The following is a 14134-nucleotide window of genomic DNA, read 5'->3' as shown; positions in this document are numbered from 1 at the left end:
ACCTATTGGCATAGATTACAAAACTAACGCTTTTTTGTAGTTTTCATCGATCGTTACTTCAAAGTAAAAACATAGTGTTTTCCATTTATTGCAATACGAAAAATAAAACTAATTCTCACACGAAATAAAGAAAAGAGAATTAATTATAATTGAATGGTTATAGTTTTAATTTCTACTGATATCAGATAATCGATTTCTGCACGTATCAAATGTTTCTTTTTGACCCAGTGGTTGACTGGTAGAGAATGCCTTAACCCTTAAGGCATTAAGTTCACCATTTGTACTTATTTTTTATGTGCAATAAAATATAAATAAGAGAGCTTCTACCATGACTTTTCTTCACGTTATACTCGTAGAATATGTAGAGAATAAGGCGAGGGTTGCACACAAAGGCCTGAAAAACGCTTATTTCAGAATAACTAGGTAAAGTAAGTATTTATGTAAATTTTTAATTTCCACTTTAACCAGTAAACAAGTGAAAGCTTCATAAGTAGGTATTCGAAATTCGAACGTAATTACTTAGAAACATTTTCTTGGACAGTTATTAATGACAAGTAGCAAGATCACGTTTCGAGCTCCCACCAATATTTTATAACGAACGGACAGATTTGCTCGACCGAATTATTAAAATACCGATTCAGTAGAGCATAGAAACATACAATTAACATGTTCGCGGTGATTGTTTCTTGTACTAAAACTGTACTATCATTTAGAATAATGAATATAACCCCAAAATGAAATGGCAATGACCATAGAGCGCTATCTACTTTAGCTGGCTATTTTGGTTACTTGAAAACCCCTTGGTGCCGTAGCCGAATGGCATTTCTGCGACGCGATACGAAAACGAAACGCCGCGCCGCGAAAAGAGTGGCTCTGTAGCGCCAATACGCAAGAGCGATAGAGATAGATATCTACGAGCGTCTCGTTTCGTGAGCGTTTGTGCCATTCGGCTACGTACTAGGCCTGTGTAGGACATGTACTAATATGTAGTATAAAAGACACGATTACCTGCACTGTACTAGACCGAACTACTCCCAAATAGAGATGGGCGCTGACGGGTAAATACCGGGAAAATACCCATATCTACCCAATCTACCCGGTATTTACCCGTATCTACCCAAATGAGCGGGTATAAAAAATAATCTATGAAATTAAAGATTATTCTTAATTTACATGACTGAAATATATTTTTCTACTAAAATGAATATATATCCATCCATACTAATATTATAAATGCGAAAGTAACTCTGTCTGTCTGTCTGTTACGCTTTCCCGCTTAAACCACGCAACCGATTTTGATGAAATTTGGAACAGACAATCTTTAGACCCTGAGACAGAACATAGGCTACTTTTTATTTCGAAAAAAAGGGATGAAGGGGTTGAAAAAGAGGTTGAAAGTTTGTATGGGATTTCTTAATTTTAAAAGATAAAACCATGAAACTTTATATTTTAGCACTTGATAAGAAATCATTGAACATCTTGATAACGGATAGGGATAGGGATAGGGATTGGGATTGTGATAGGGATAGGGATAGGGAATGGGGGTAGCGATAGCGATAGCGATACGGATACGGATACGGATAATATGGGTATCGTTAGAGGGATACGGATAATCGGTCGGCGGTCTCTTACAATCAATGTGCTCTAAGACGATCGTTGTTTGCTTGCTTGAAGATTACGTTTGTGATAAGTATAAGCAAAATGTAAAAAAATTTAAGGGATAATAGAAAAAAGTACTTTTTACCCACCGATCATAGTGTCGAAATACAGGCTATGTGGGATGTTTATAAAGGTTTCCCCAGCGTATATAGAATTACCTACGCTGTGGTCGATGTGTAATATTTCTACAATCATTGCAAGCAAAAGTATTATGTGCAATCGAAATAATCGCAGATAAATATACCTACAGAGAAACCTAAGGATCCAAATGAAAATCTTAATGAATACTTTTATTACGCGGGCGAAGCCGCGGGTAAAAGCTAGTATATATATATATATTTGACTAACTAATTAATTAATATCTTAACTGTAGCTTCCCAATACATTTATGATAGTATAATTTATGTTGTTAAGAATTTAGACTGTTTCACTAAGAATTCTGATATCCATAATTATAACACTAGAAACAAAAATAAGCTTTGTAGCACGACCAAGTTTCCCACGCGTAAAGCAGGTAGAAGGTTCCGCCGGCCCTTCCGATTCCAACGGTACCGCACCATTTTTTCTACATTGCGATGGCCGGCCACTGCAGATGCGCGGGTCCAGCGTCCCGTTACTCCCGTTACACCCCCTCCACGCGGGGTGACGCCACGCTGCAGGAAGGAAGGAAGCGTCGCTTTCACCCACGCCGTCGGGTGGTATAAAAGCCCGCCGGGGCACATCCCAAATCAGTTGACATCCCAGTCTGCTCCTAACTAGGACCTTACATCTAGGCCTAAGATAGCTCCTTGCTAAGTACGGAGAAAGCCCGTTCCGATCACACATTGCGTAAACCCCTGCGTTTGGCGTAAGGTCGCAATTCCGATCACACACGGAGAGTCTTCTACTAGCAAGGCGTGAGCCCGGTTCGGAGTACGTCTCGTCACGTCACCTCTTTTCGGTACACCCGCTACCGTCGCGTCCATAGTCAAAGTGAAGTTCAGTGAAAGCAACAGTGTACAGTGCTAGATATACCACTCACGGCATTCGTGTTACTTAGTGTTACTAGACTACATTGTGTAAGACTATTTGTGTAAACCTGCGTGTAACTCTTGTGTTGTCTAAATAAATCCAATTGGAATCGTTGTTGTTGTTCTGTTAAGCCAGGCCTGAACCCTCACCATCTTATAAGAGTGTCGACTTATTGGGACCCTCAACCCAATTAGTCTGCGCTCGGTAAAGGGAACAACATCACCCCTTTACCGCCTGTTACAACTGGCGCCCAACTAAGTGGCCCTGGCTTCAGAACCTAGAACACTAGCACAACACAGAGCGAAGATGGCCCTCACGATATGCCTACTTGAAAAATAAATATTTCATTTTCATTTTTAATATTAAAATGTAAACAGAAATTCCAAATATGCCAATATATCATGTGTAATTTACCACATTCAATTAAAAAGTTGTATTCCCCAGATGTTTTAGGCCCACTAAGTATTCAAATAACTTACGTAACTTAAACACGGTGGACAGACAAATGCAAATTCATTAGCCAATAAGGTCACAGCTTTGCAAAACGCCAGGTAGGTGCATCCGTATTGAAAGGGTGCAATAAGTCACTTGACGGGTCAGTTACTTTTTTTTATTTTTATTTATGGGATACTTATACTTTAGTTTGTACTTAGCTAAACAAGCGCCACGTCCATGTGTGATTTTAATTAACACTTGCTTTGAATTCGGACTGTAATAATGCCTTCTATGTGACTTCGGCTAGATTCTGGACTTCGGCTAGATAGTAGGCTTTACCAAACAAACGTACGCCAAGTAACATTTTAGTGTTATAATTTTTGTTTTCGACGCTAAAAGCTACTATAGATGTCGTATAAAGGATTTCGGCGTGACCGCCTGTCGTATAAAAGCCTCCAGTAACACCTTTTAGCTCTATAAGCTTATACCGCTAAAAGATGTTATTAGGAAGTGATGTAAACGTTTATATCACCATTTTATAGAGCCGCTATAGGCCTGGTCTATAAACAGGATCTAATATTACTATAGGTCTATATGATTGTATAATAGTGTTAGGAATCACTGCTATGCAATCAATTTGCGCTATTAAGGTTCCCGACAAGCCGCTATAGTTGTTGAGTTATACAGCTAAAATGTGTTATTAGGAAGTGATGTAAACGTTTATATCACCATTTTATAGAGCCTCTATAGGCCAGGTCTGTAACAGGATCAAATATGACTATTATAGAACAATATTATTGTATAATGGTGTTTGAAATCACTGTTATGCAATCAATTTGCGCTACTAAGGTTCCCGACGAGCCGCTATAGTTGTTGTATTATACAGCTAAAAGGTGTTATTAGGAAGTGATGTAAACGTTTATATCACCATTTTATAGAGCCGCTATAGGCCTGGTCTATAACAGGATCAAATAACCTACTAAAGAACAATATTATTGTATAATAGTGTTAGGAATCACTGTTATGCTATCAATTTGCGCTATTAAGGTTCCCAACAAGCCGCTTATAGTATTTTTAGTAGTTGTGTTTTAACAGATTTAAAAGCTAACTATACCACTATTTTGGGATATAGTGGCTTTGGAAAACACTGCTATAGTATTTAACACTGTAGTAGTGATATGAATACCATTATAGAGCTATTTTGCTGTATAATGAAGTTTTCAGGATACGTTTATATAGCTTTGAAAAGGTTACCGCGATAGTTACTCATGAAATAAAACTATGGAAACGGATTAAATCGCGTATTATGAATTTAAAATGGGATGTATTTTAAATTCATTATACGCGATTTCATCCGTTTCCATAGTTTTATTTCATTAGCTTTGAAAAGGTTATAGTCGTTTTCCAATGCCTTTTATATCTCATCGCCGTATACGCCACAAATACTCTTTTATATCACAGACCTGTTGAATAATGGTTTCGGTATCTCTTTTAAAACACAATAGTGTTATAGCTGAGTTTACTATATGTTTTATAAACCAAATCAGATATATAAGAGTAGAAAACGATTACTTTTAAATGATAATTTTGACCTTAAAAGGCTGTTTTATGGTGTTTATACATCGTAATTATGAAATCAGGCCAAAGATGCGGTATCTGGTTCCGTACAGTGTTTTTCTAGAAATTAACTTTAAAAATACACATAGCGACCAATTGTAGTTTAGATTTATCATACTAAAAAGAAAACAACATTTATTAATACTTAATATTGTCTTCGGTTACCGCGATAGTTACTCATGAAATAAAACTATGGAAACGGATTAAATCGCGTATAATGAATTTAAAATACACCACCCGTCACCCGTTCCAGTGACCGTTTGACGGGTGACCGTTTCAGTCACCCGTTGACCACGAACGCTGTAAAGAGTTCGAAACGTCGGGATGTATTTTAAATTCATTATACGCGATTTAATCCGTTTCCATAGTTTTATTTCATTTATTAATACTGTTTAAAAGATCTTTCTATAGTAAAACATTGAAAACAAGTATTATTTTCTATATAAAGAACTTATAATTTAAACTGGATCATAGTTAAATTCTCATGCAACCCTAATTGAATCCACGATGGCGGGCTTATGGCAGTGAATGCGTATGATAAGTGATATAGTCGAACTATAAAAGCGTATGTTTTACTTCTTGGATCCATAGTAGAAACTATGGTGCCAATAATTTTATTGTATTAAATTATATTTATTTATTTTATTCAAAACATGTATAAATCGAGGGCGCATTTAAAATACTCCATTAAACTAATATTCTTTTAACGGTAAAATTTCCATCGCATACCTTTTTGCGGTAATGATGGAAGTATACGAAATCCAAATTATGTTAATTGACACTAAACTTCACAAGTTCACACGCCACTTTTCATTAAGTTCCTCGTTTAGAACAGTTTTTGTTAAATATTACACACATTAAATTATTTTAGAAATTTCGCATTGAAAGGGACGGCAACTGCTATTATAGAACAAAATAACCTGTATAACGGAATCTCAAATGCTACTATAGCATAAATTGATACTATAATAGCGTTACTGTGTCCTCTTTGTCAACAAATTAGCACAATAGTCATCATTACATCACCATTATAGACCTTAAACGTCACGGATGATACTGCTATAGGCCTATTATATCACTAAATGGCTGCATAATTGCGCCAAATCGGCTCTACAGTACCAATATAGACTATTTATAGGACCATTTAGTGTGATTTAATTTGGTGTCCTCGACCACTATAGGACCAGAAATTGTTACTTGAGAGGAACTATAAAAAGCACACAAAATTTCATCCCCATCGGTTCAGCCGTTGGTAACAAACACACAAGCATGTCAATGATATTTAACAAATTCCTTATTCAATACGAATACTTCGATATATGTTTATAGAACTATATTAATAAAATATAAATATATTATACAATACCAAGAAAACATTTTTTCACGATTAAATTCAATTTATGACCCATTTTATTACAATATTTATTTATACCCACCCATTAGGGTAGAAAAGGTAAATATCGGGTAGATTGGGTAAATACCCGGTAAATACCCGATATCTACCCCGGGTATTTTCCCGCCGCCCATCTCTACTCCCAAATGATTCTGCTCTCTAGTACATTTAGTACACTCACACACGCGCAACATAATGGGAGCGAAAGAAGCGAAGAGCCGAGAAGTGACAATGACAGCAAAGCGATCCGTGTGATCCGACCGCAACCGAAATATAACCGACTGACTCGGACCGAGAGCGCTCGAAAACGGCCGATCAGCTCTCGGCTAGTACTACGAGCGAGCATTACTGTACGTCATATGCACAATTTGTCTCTCGCTCTCTTGGTGTACTACTGTACTAAATGTCCTAAAAGAACGAACTAGTACACTTCGGAGATCGTACTAGTTGGGAGCGATCTTTTCAGTAAAAGAGCAGGCACAACTCTACTACATACCCTAGTGGACTAGTGGACACATAGTGGACTGGTGGACAGACATCTGACAAAGATTGCAGGAAAATTGCTCAGGTCAGGACACGAGCTCACGACCTCATGTGGTCGCGACGCTCAAGAAGAAAGAAGAGATGTATCAAGAAGATGTGAAGATGTAGCAGAACTAGCAAAGCTAAAACCTAATAATACTAAACAAATAAATTCTTTATTTGCAAAAAATATGGTACAACAAGGTGACATTGGTAAGATATTCCTGTACAGTGACATATTTTGCTGGTCTTAATCTAAAATACATTGCATGTATACTTATGTAACCAAGCTTCCGTCGATAAAACTATAACAAAAATAAATGTGATCTTTTTCATTTGATGTCCATGAACTTCGTGTAGGTGTTCAAAAGCATAATAAATAGGTTATATATTCTATGCGTCACAGATATTTTAAACTTTCCGATAACACGCAGTCATTCAAAGAAGGGTTACCATAAATACGTCCTGATAAAACGGAAAAATGACACCCTATTTGAGCATCACCAGTGTTGACAAAATATGGCAACCGTGATGGCAAACCTAGTTATTAAGCAAATTATCGTGATCTTAAAGGAATCTCTTAGGCACCTGTTTCAAAAATACAATAGATTTTTTTAGGCTATTTTAAAGGACTTTGTCATGCATCCGTTAAAATGATAAGGCAACCAGCCCTAAAAGGTAGGTACCTGATTTCGTATTTACCTGAACAAAGGCTTGTCTTATCAAGGTTTGTACAAATACCATGCTTATTGACTTAACTTTTTGGATGGTTGCCGAACGAAGAGTCGCATCGAACTTGAAAGAATTCTCGAGATTAACAAAGATTAACGCCTAGGTACTTAGATATACGACTTTTAGTCTCAGTAATTTAGGAGAATTTAGGTAATACCATACAGCTCTACAAAACATCGAAAAGTCGCGGGTGTTGTTAACAACGTGTTAATGGTATAGGTAATTAGACTAGTTAGCAACCCTGTTGAAAACCCTTCAGGTGCTCTTTCAAATGGTTGCTAAGGAGATTTATAACATTACCTATATCTATAGGTATAGGAAGGGCCCGACAAAATGCAGTATTGATTCCAATAGTGGGCATGGGATTGGGAACTATGCCAGAAAGAGAGCAGTAGGTACGTAGTACAGTAGGTAGGTCCGATAGGCTCTATTTTAAATAAATTCTTTGGTAATTATAGGTATGAATATAATATTTACATCAGCAGTCGAAGTACCGAAGCCTAATTTCGTTGCACTTTGACCTGCACTGCAACGTGCAGCAATTTCTTTACACAATAAACAAACATAGGTACTGTATATAAATATATATATACTTCCTCGAGTCCCACGTAGCTACTTGCCAAAGGTTATAGCTATGTATAAGTCGACTGTCTACTAAATAACTGTATTTACGAGTCTCGTAAATATTAAATACGTCTGCCTACTAGGACATGGTTCAACTGGATTTGATGACGCGCTATTAATACATGCATAAAATGCACATCCGTTAAAGTAATGAGTTCGAAATGTGATTTCAGATTTATTTTAACTTGATGTAATGGTTCAATAAATGACCAAATTTATAGCTGACAAGGTACCTATGTAATTAACTAATTACATAGGTGTCAGTTCATCAAAAACGCAAACTTGAGCCACGTGAGTTAATACTATATTATTATTTATTTTGTGCCTGCAACTATTCTTAAGACTAGAAAGGATATAGAGTCAACGAAAGTACACCTCTAAAATCATGACCTGCATGAAAATCGTAGGTCGTAAAGTCGTAGCTAAAACGCTACTGACTGACCATTTCACACCGACAAGAAGCTCCAGGTTTTCTTACCTCATAAAGAAATAAAATAATCATACGCGGTTAAAACTAATAACCAAACCGTATACTTTTGGCGACTGCATCCAAACCAGAAATCTGGTTTTGTGATACCGCTATGCACTCGAAATATTTACTACAAAATAGACGTACCTGTTTAATTGGAACACATACGACACTGTAAGTTCTTAATGTATCATAACTACACTTTATTTACGTATACAATAGTATTATTGTTCGTTATGGAGGCGTTTCGTTCGATCGTTGTCGTCTGACCGGTAAGACAAGGCGCCGCGCGATACCTGCCTCAGACCCGTCCACTAATCGACTGTCTATGCTATGCTATAGTGCACGTGTTTACTTCTCTGTGTGCGTGTGTGCGTGAAGGCTTCCATCGCTGCGCGTACGCGTGTGAAGTGTTGCCAGCAGATTAACATTTCGCGCATTATGGGAATTAAGGCAATGCTGTCGATGCAAGCATTGAATTACTGTGTTATTTCATATCGGCGGCCGATCGTAAAATCCGCCAGATCACGAGATTCCTAGGTATATCGTGAAACGGCGTCAAATCACGAAATGCCTAAAAGTTGCCCAGGCATATCACGATGTGCCTGACAAACAAACGGCAGATCGATTAAAGCAACGCATTCGTCGATATTCCTAGCTCTATAGCGGGCACTTCGTATAATGGCCGCTGTACACATAAGCAGAGACGCTTGCGCTGGCTGGGGCATGTGCATCGAATGCAACCTACTCGTTTGCCACGGCGTGTCATGCTTGGTGCCATAGCTGATGCCAAAAGAAGCGTTGGTCGGCCAATGTTACGATATAAAGATTGCACTAAACGTGACATGCACGCCTTCAACATCCCGACCCACACATGGGAAGAGCTTGCCGAGGACAGGGACAAATGGCGCAAACTGGTGTTCGACGGACGTAAAATCCACGACAATGCTTGGTTTGCGACACTCGCTAGTAAGCGCGCCAAGCGTCATCAGCGCGATACGTGTTCGCCAAGTGCACACTTCACCTGTCCGAGTTGTGGTCGTGTTTGCCGCTCCCGTATTGGCTTACACAGCCATGAAAAACGCTGTCGCCCCACTTGACACTGCTTGTATAGTCTGTTATAGACTTTGAGGCCAATGATGATGACACATATGGCCAACGGTTCCACCAACCCTTTGTGAAACAACCCTGTGTGGCCAAGATAAGAGCCGCTGTTTACACATTGGCGCACCAATCACTTGGCATTGGCTCTTCATGAAATATGGACGTGGAATGGAAAAGTCTAGGAAATTCTAGGTCATCGTAGTTGTCAGAAAAATTTGATTAAAAAATAATAACCCCGTAGTAAAATTAAATTATTTCAAATATTCTATAAGAACATTTATCTTTTTTAGGAAATACATTAAAAATATGCAAGGTTATTTTATTTCCTAAAATCTACACTATTATTGGCATAGATAAACTTATTATTTTCGTAAATATTTCACTACTGTCCTCTCTGACGGCTGACGACCAACTGAATGAAGCACCAACGTGTAAACGCAGTTGGCCATTGGCGCCAAGATCCTTTGATGTGTGGACAAAAAACCGAAACCAATCGGTTGGCCGGCAAGCGCAAGCGCCAACTGCCAACTTACAGCCAAGTAGCCCTCTACACGCTTGGCCAAGGGGGTTGGTGGAACCGTTGGCCATATGTGCATACAGCATACAGCAGCATAGATTAGTTTCTTTCTTGGCCATTGGTGGCGCTGCGTATGCAGCGTATGCAACTGTAGCGGATGGCGGCCGTGTTGTTTACCGAGTGAAAAATGTCGGCACAACAAAATGATTTTAGCACCGAAAATAGTGTGGTTATTCAAAATAGAACTGCAAAAGAAGCTTTTTTTCTATTTCTCGACTTTAATCTGTCAATTAAGACACCACAGACTAAACTATAATTGTTGACTTTTCAGTGTTGGCTTTATTATCTCATTACAGTTCACTTTAGTTAACTGAGATGGTTTTATTCAATAACTAGCTTTTTCCCGCGGCTTCGCTCGCGTTAAATCCAAATATTCGGCAAGCTTCATACAAAATTCCACCCCCATTTTAGGGAATCTGCTTCTGACTGCTTTCGGTGATTGTGACGTTGGAGTGCATCTTCATACCAGAAAGGACGGTAAACTGTACAATATTAGTCTTCTCAAGTCAAGAAATAAACGCCTTGACGTTATTGCTAGAGAACTCTTGTATGCTGATGATGCTGCACTAGTTGCGAACTCTGAAATGGAACTTCAGGAGCTGGTGACGCGATTTGGTTATGCCTGTTATTTGTTCTCGATGAGCGTGAATACTCGGAAGACAGTAATTATGGTACAAGGCGTAAATAGGTCTCCAAAAATCATGCTCGACGGGGTTGCACTCGATGTAGTGGATCATTTCTGCTACCTTGGCTCTACTACCACCCAGTCATTATCTAACGACAAGGAGATAGATACTCGGATAGGCAGAGCATCAACTGTCTTCGGAAAGCTTTTTGCGCGCGTATGGAGAAACCGTATGCTTACTACGTACACCAAAGTCCTTGTGTACCAGACTTGCGTCCTAAGTGTATTATTGTACGCATCAGAAACGTGGACTACATATGCGAAACAAGAACGGAAGCTTAACGCTTTCCACATGCGCTGCCTGAGGACTATACTCGATGTTACATGGAAAGATAAAGTTAGCAATGAGGTAGTGCTGTCGAGGACGCATAGCTGCAGCTTGTTTGCCATGTTAAAACAAAGAAGACTTCGCTGGCTCGGTCACGTATATCGTTTGAACCCTGAGAGGCTACCGCGAAAAGTGTTGTTAGGTCAAATAGCGGGTGCAAAGAGACCTGTCGGACGTCCTGCCCTACGTTTTAAGGATTCCTGTAAGCGAGACATGAACAGTTTTGGTATCCAGATTGACGGTTGGGAGAAACGTGCCGATATGAGACCTGAATGGCGTCATGACATTAGTGTCGGTATATCGCAACATGATAGTAACTGGCTAGAAAATCTAAAACAGAAAAGCATTCGTCGAGCGCTACCACCCCCTGCAGACTCACGTTTTGTGTGTGGTCGTTGTGGCAAGAAATGCCGCGCTGCTATAGGACTCTATAGCCATCAACAAAGATGCAAGCCCCCGTAAACCTACAAGCGCCGCAACAAACATCTACAATAGATGCTGTGGCCAATATATATATTTTAGGGAAGCGGGGTAGCCTACGTCACTTTCCATCCCTTAAACTATCTCCACTTAAAAAATCACCTCAATCCGTCGCTCCGTTTTGTCGTAAAAGACGGACAAACAAACAAACACACACTTTCTCATTCCATTAGTATGGATTTAATATGTCTCACGATAGTTTTAACAAAATTATTGAAAAGGTAATTAACCTTTTCAAAAATATTTGTTCCAGATAGGTGTCAATACAAGTCTCGTTTCATTTAATTTTGTAAGTATTTAAATCAAGATCAGGATTTAATTAAATATTGTACTTATTATGTTTTTTTTTTCATTTTTACTTCAATTTTGGAGCCCCACTTAAGTATAGAACGATATGGCGGCGTATCATGATATGCCTAGGAATCACATAATGTGCCTAAATGCCACTGGCGGGTTTTACTTGGTGAAATCACGAAATGGCGGCGTTTCATGATATGCCTAGGAATTTCATGATCTGCTTAAAAAACGTCACTGAGCAAATCATTAAACGGTGAGTTTTGAACGATATGGCAAATGTTACTAAGCCAAATCATGATTTGGCGCCGTTTCACGATATGCATAGGAATCTCGCGATCTGGCGGATTATTGTTCGGCCGCCGACATACATAATATACATATACCTCAATGGATGCAAGTGTCATTTTAAAACGATAAATGACTTGGATAAGGGTAGGCGAATGACATTTGTATGATATTTACGATGTTTAGTTAAACATGAGACTTCCGGTACGGGCGCCATCTTAGCGGTATTGTGTCGTGAATAATTTCTCCTTCTTTTGCTCATTAATGTTGTTTAAAGTGTAATATCGATAGCTTATTATGCAGTAAACTAATGTTATAGTGAGAAGCTGATGAAGAATTAATCTCGAAACGCGTTTTGCCCCCTTTTTTGTCGTCAACGGCCGATAGTCCACGTGCCCTTGTAAAATCTAGCTATCAATTTACAAGTGCCAGCTACCGAACACTGTCGTACTTACCGTACCAAAATCTTAAAACAATTAGCTTATACCACCTTGACACTGGCAAAATAGTCCCACCAATGGGACTGAGGCCATTTAATTTTAAAAATCTAATCTAGTTAAACATGGGGCCCATGGGGGGCAATTAGAACTGCTATCAACTTGGTATGACCAAGGACCATTTAATACTAGACTGATATAGCCCATACAAAAAAGCGTACCCCTGAAAAAAGCTTAGTTTTTGCTTTAAAACTAGATGGCGTTGTTTCGTAACCCGGGAGTGGAAAAAAACATATTTTCACACATATTTTTACTTGTTTTTATATTATACTATGAATAACTATCAAAAAACTTTATTTTAATATCAAAATATTGGCTCAAAACACAATTTTTACAAATTATATTTTTTGGTCGGCCTCGACGTAGTTGTGATCGCTTCGCTGGCTAAGTTTGTTCGCATGTTGTCTAATTATTGCCAAATAAAATGACTAGATGACGTTGGTGGACTAGGAAAATGTCACATCCGTTTCGTTGTTCATTAATATAATATACTTAGTGATAATAAACCTATATGTTGAGCTCAAATACGTTCAACAAAACGCAATTGAAGTGTAGCGGTGCTGGCGACAGATTGGTGCAATGGTGTCATGGAGCACCTGGTTATAAACTTATTTATACCCTTGTGTATAAAGAAGTTTATAAGTTTCATATTCGATGGTCCGAGCTAAGGTTCGTAAAGCCATGAAGCCGAGCTGATAATCATTGTCGCTAAACACCGATCGAAACGCAGCCTGAAGTGGGTGATAAACGTACGATACGAGCAGGTATGCGTACTTATGGCTCGACGACCTTTTTCGATTGTGTGTCACCGTAAGTACGCGTAAAAACCGCTGCGCATAGTACTCGACCATCCAACGCGTACTTGCTCGTACGCCTATCACCCACTTGACGTCGCGCCAACACTTTATGGAAAAAGCGGGTTTTCGTCAACTACCAATAAGATTTTAGACATTCAAAAATCTTCAATAATACTCAACTGTTTCGGTCGCACTCGTTCAAATATAGGATAGGATTTGTATAAGCGAGACGGTCAGGAGATTGATTGTCAACATGATATCTATCATAAACACCGTTCGAAATGGCCTCATTAAAATATAAATTTTAAATATATTGAAAGTAATATTACTAATCATTGACGTCACGCTCAAAATAAAAGAGATAGAAAATTTGACAGTATGGTACTCTTTTGCATGATTATCATAATTCAAAATAAGAACGATGGCTTGCGTTGTAAACAGGGACTGAAACATGACACGGGCCCCTAGCGTCATCTATATACTTTTCACTGTATCACTTGTAATGCCGTTGAACTACCGCGTGCGTATTTAAAAAAAAAACGACATTTTTATTCAAATGACACTCTTAGTGACATCTAGTGACATAGATTTACGGCTGCCAACGGGGTACGGTATTTAGTAT

At 38.6% G+C, this 14134-nt stretch overlaps 1 protein-coding gene across 1 annotated transcript in view; it reads right to left on the bottom strand.

The window, feature by feature from the left end:
- Nucleotides 1–8771, bottom strand: part of LOC125242524 (dentin sialophosphoprotein-like) — a 97439-nt gene extending 88668 nt beyond the window's left edge. Inside the window, exon 1 of the mRNA XM_048151273.1 lies at nucleotides 8610–8771. The gene's annotated coding sequence lies outside the window, so the exon portion shown is untranslated. The remainder of the gene's footprint in view (nucleotides 1–8609) is intronic.
- Nucleotides 8772–14134: the final 5363 nt, after the last annotated feature.

This window comes from Leguminivora glycinivorella, chromosome 3, assembly GCF_023078275.1.
Source record: "Leguminivora glycinivorella isolate SPB_JAAS2020 chromosome 3, LegGlyc_1.1, whole genome shotgun sequence".
Lineage (NCBI taxonomy): Eukaryota > Metazoa > Arthropoda > Insecta > Lepidoptera > Tortricidae > Leguminivora > Leguminivora glycinivorella.
Note: the sequence above shows the minus strand (reverse complement) of the source record. Positions and strands in the feature narration are given on the sequence as shown.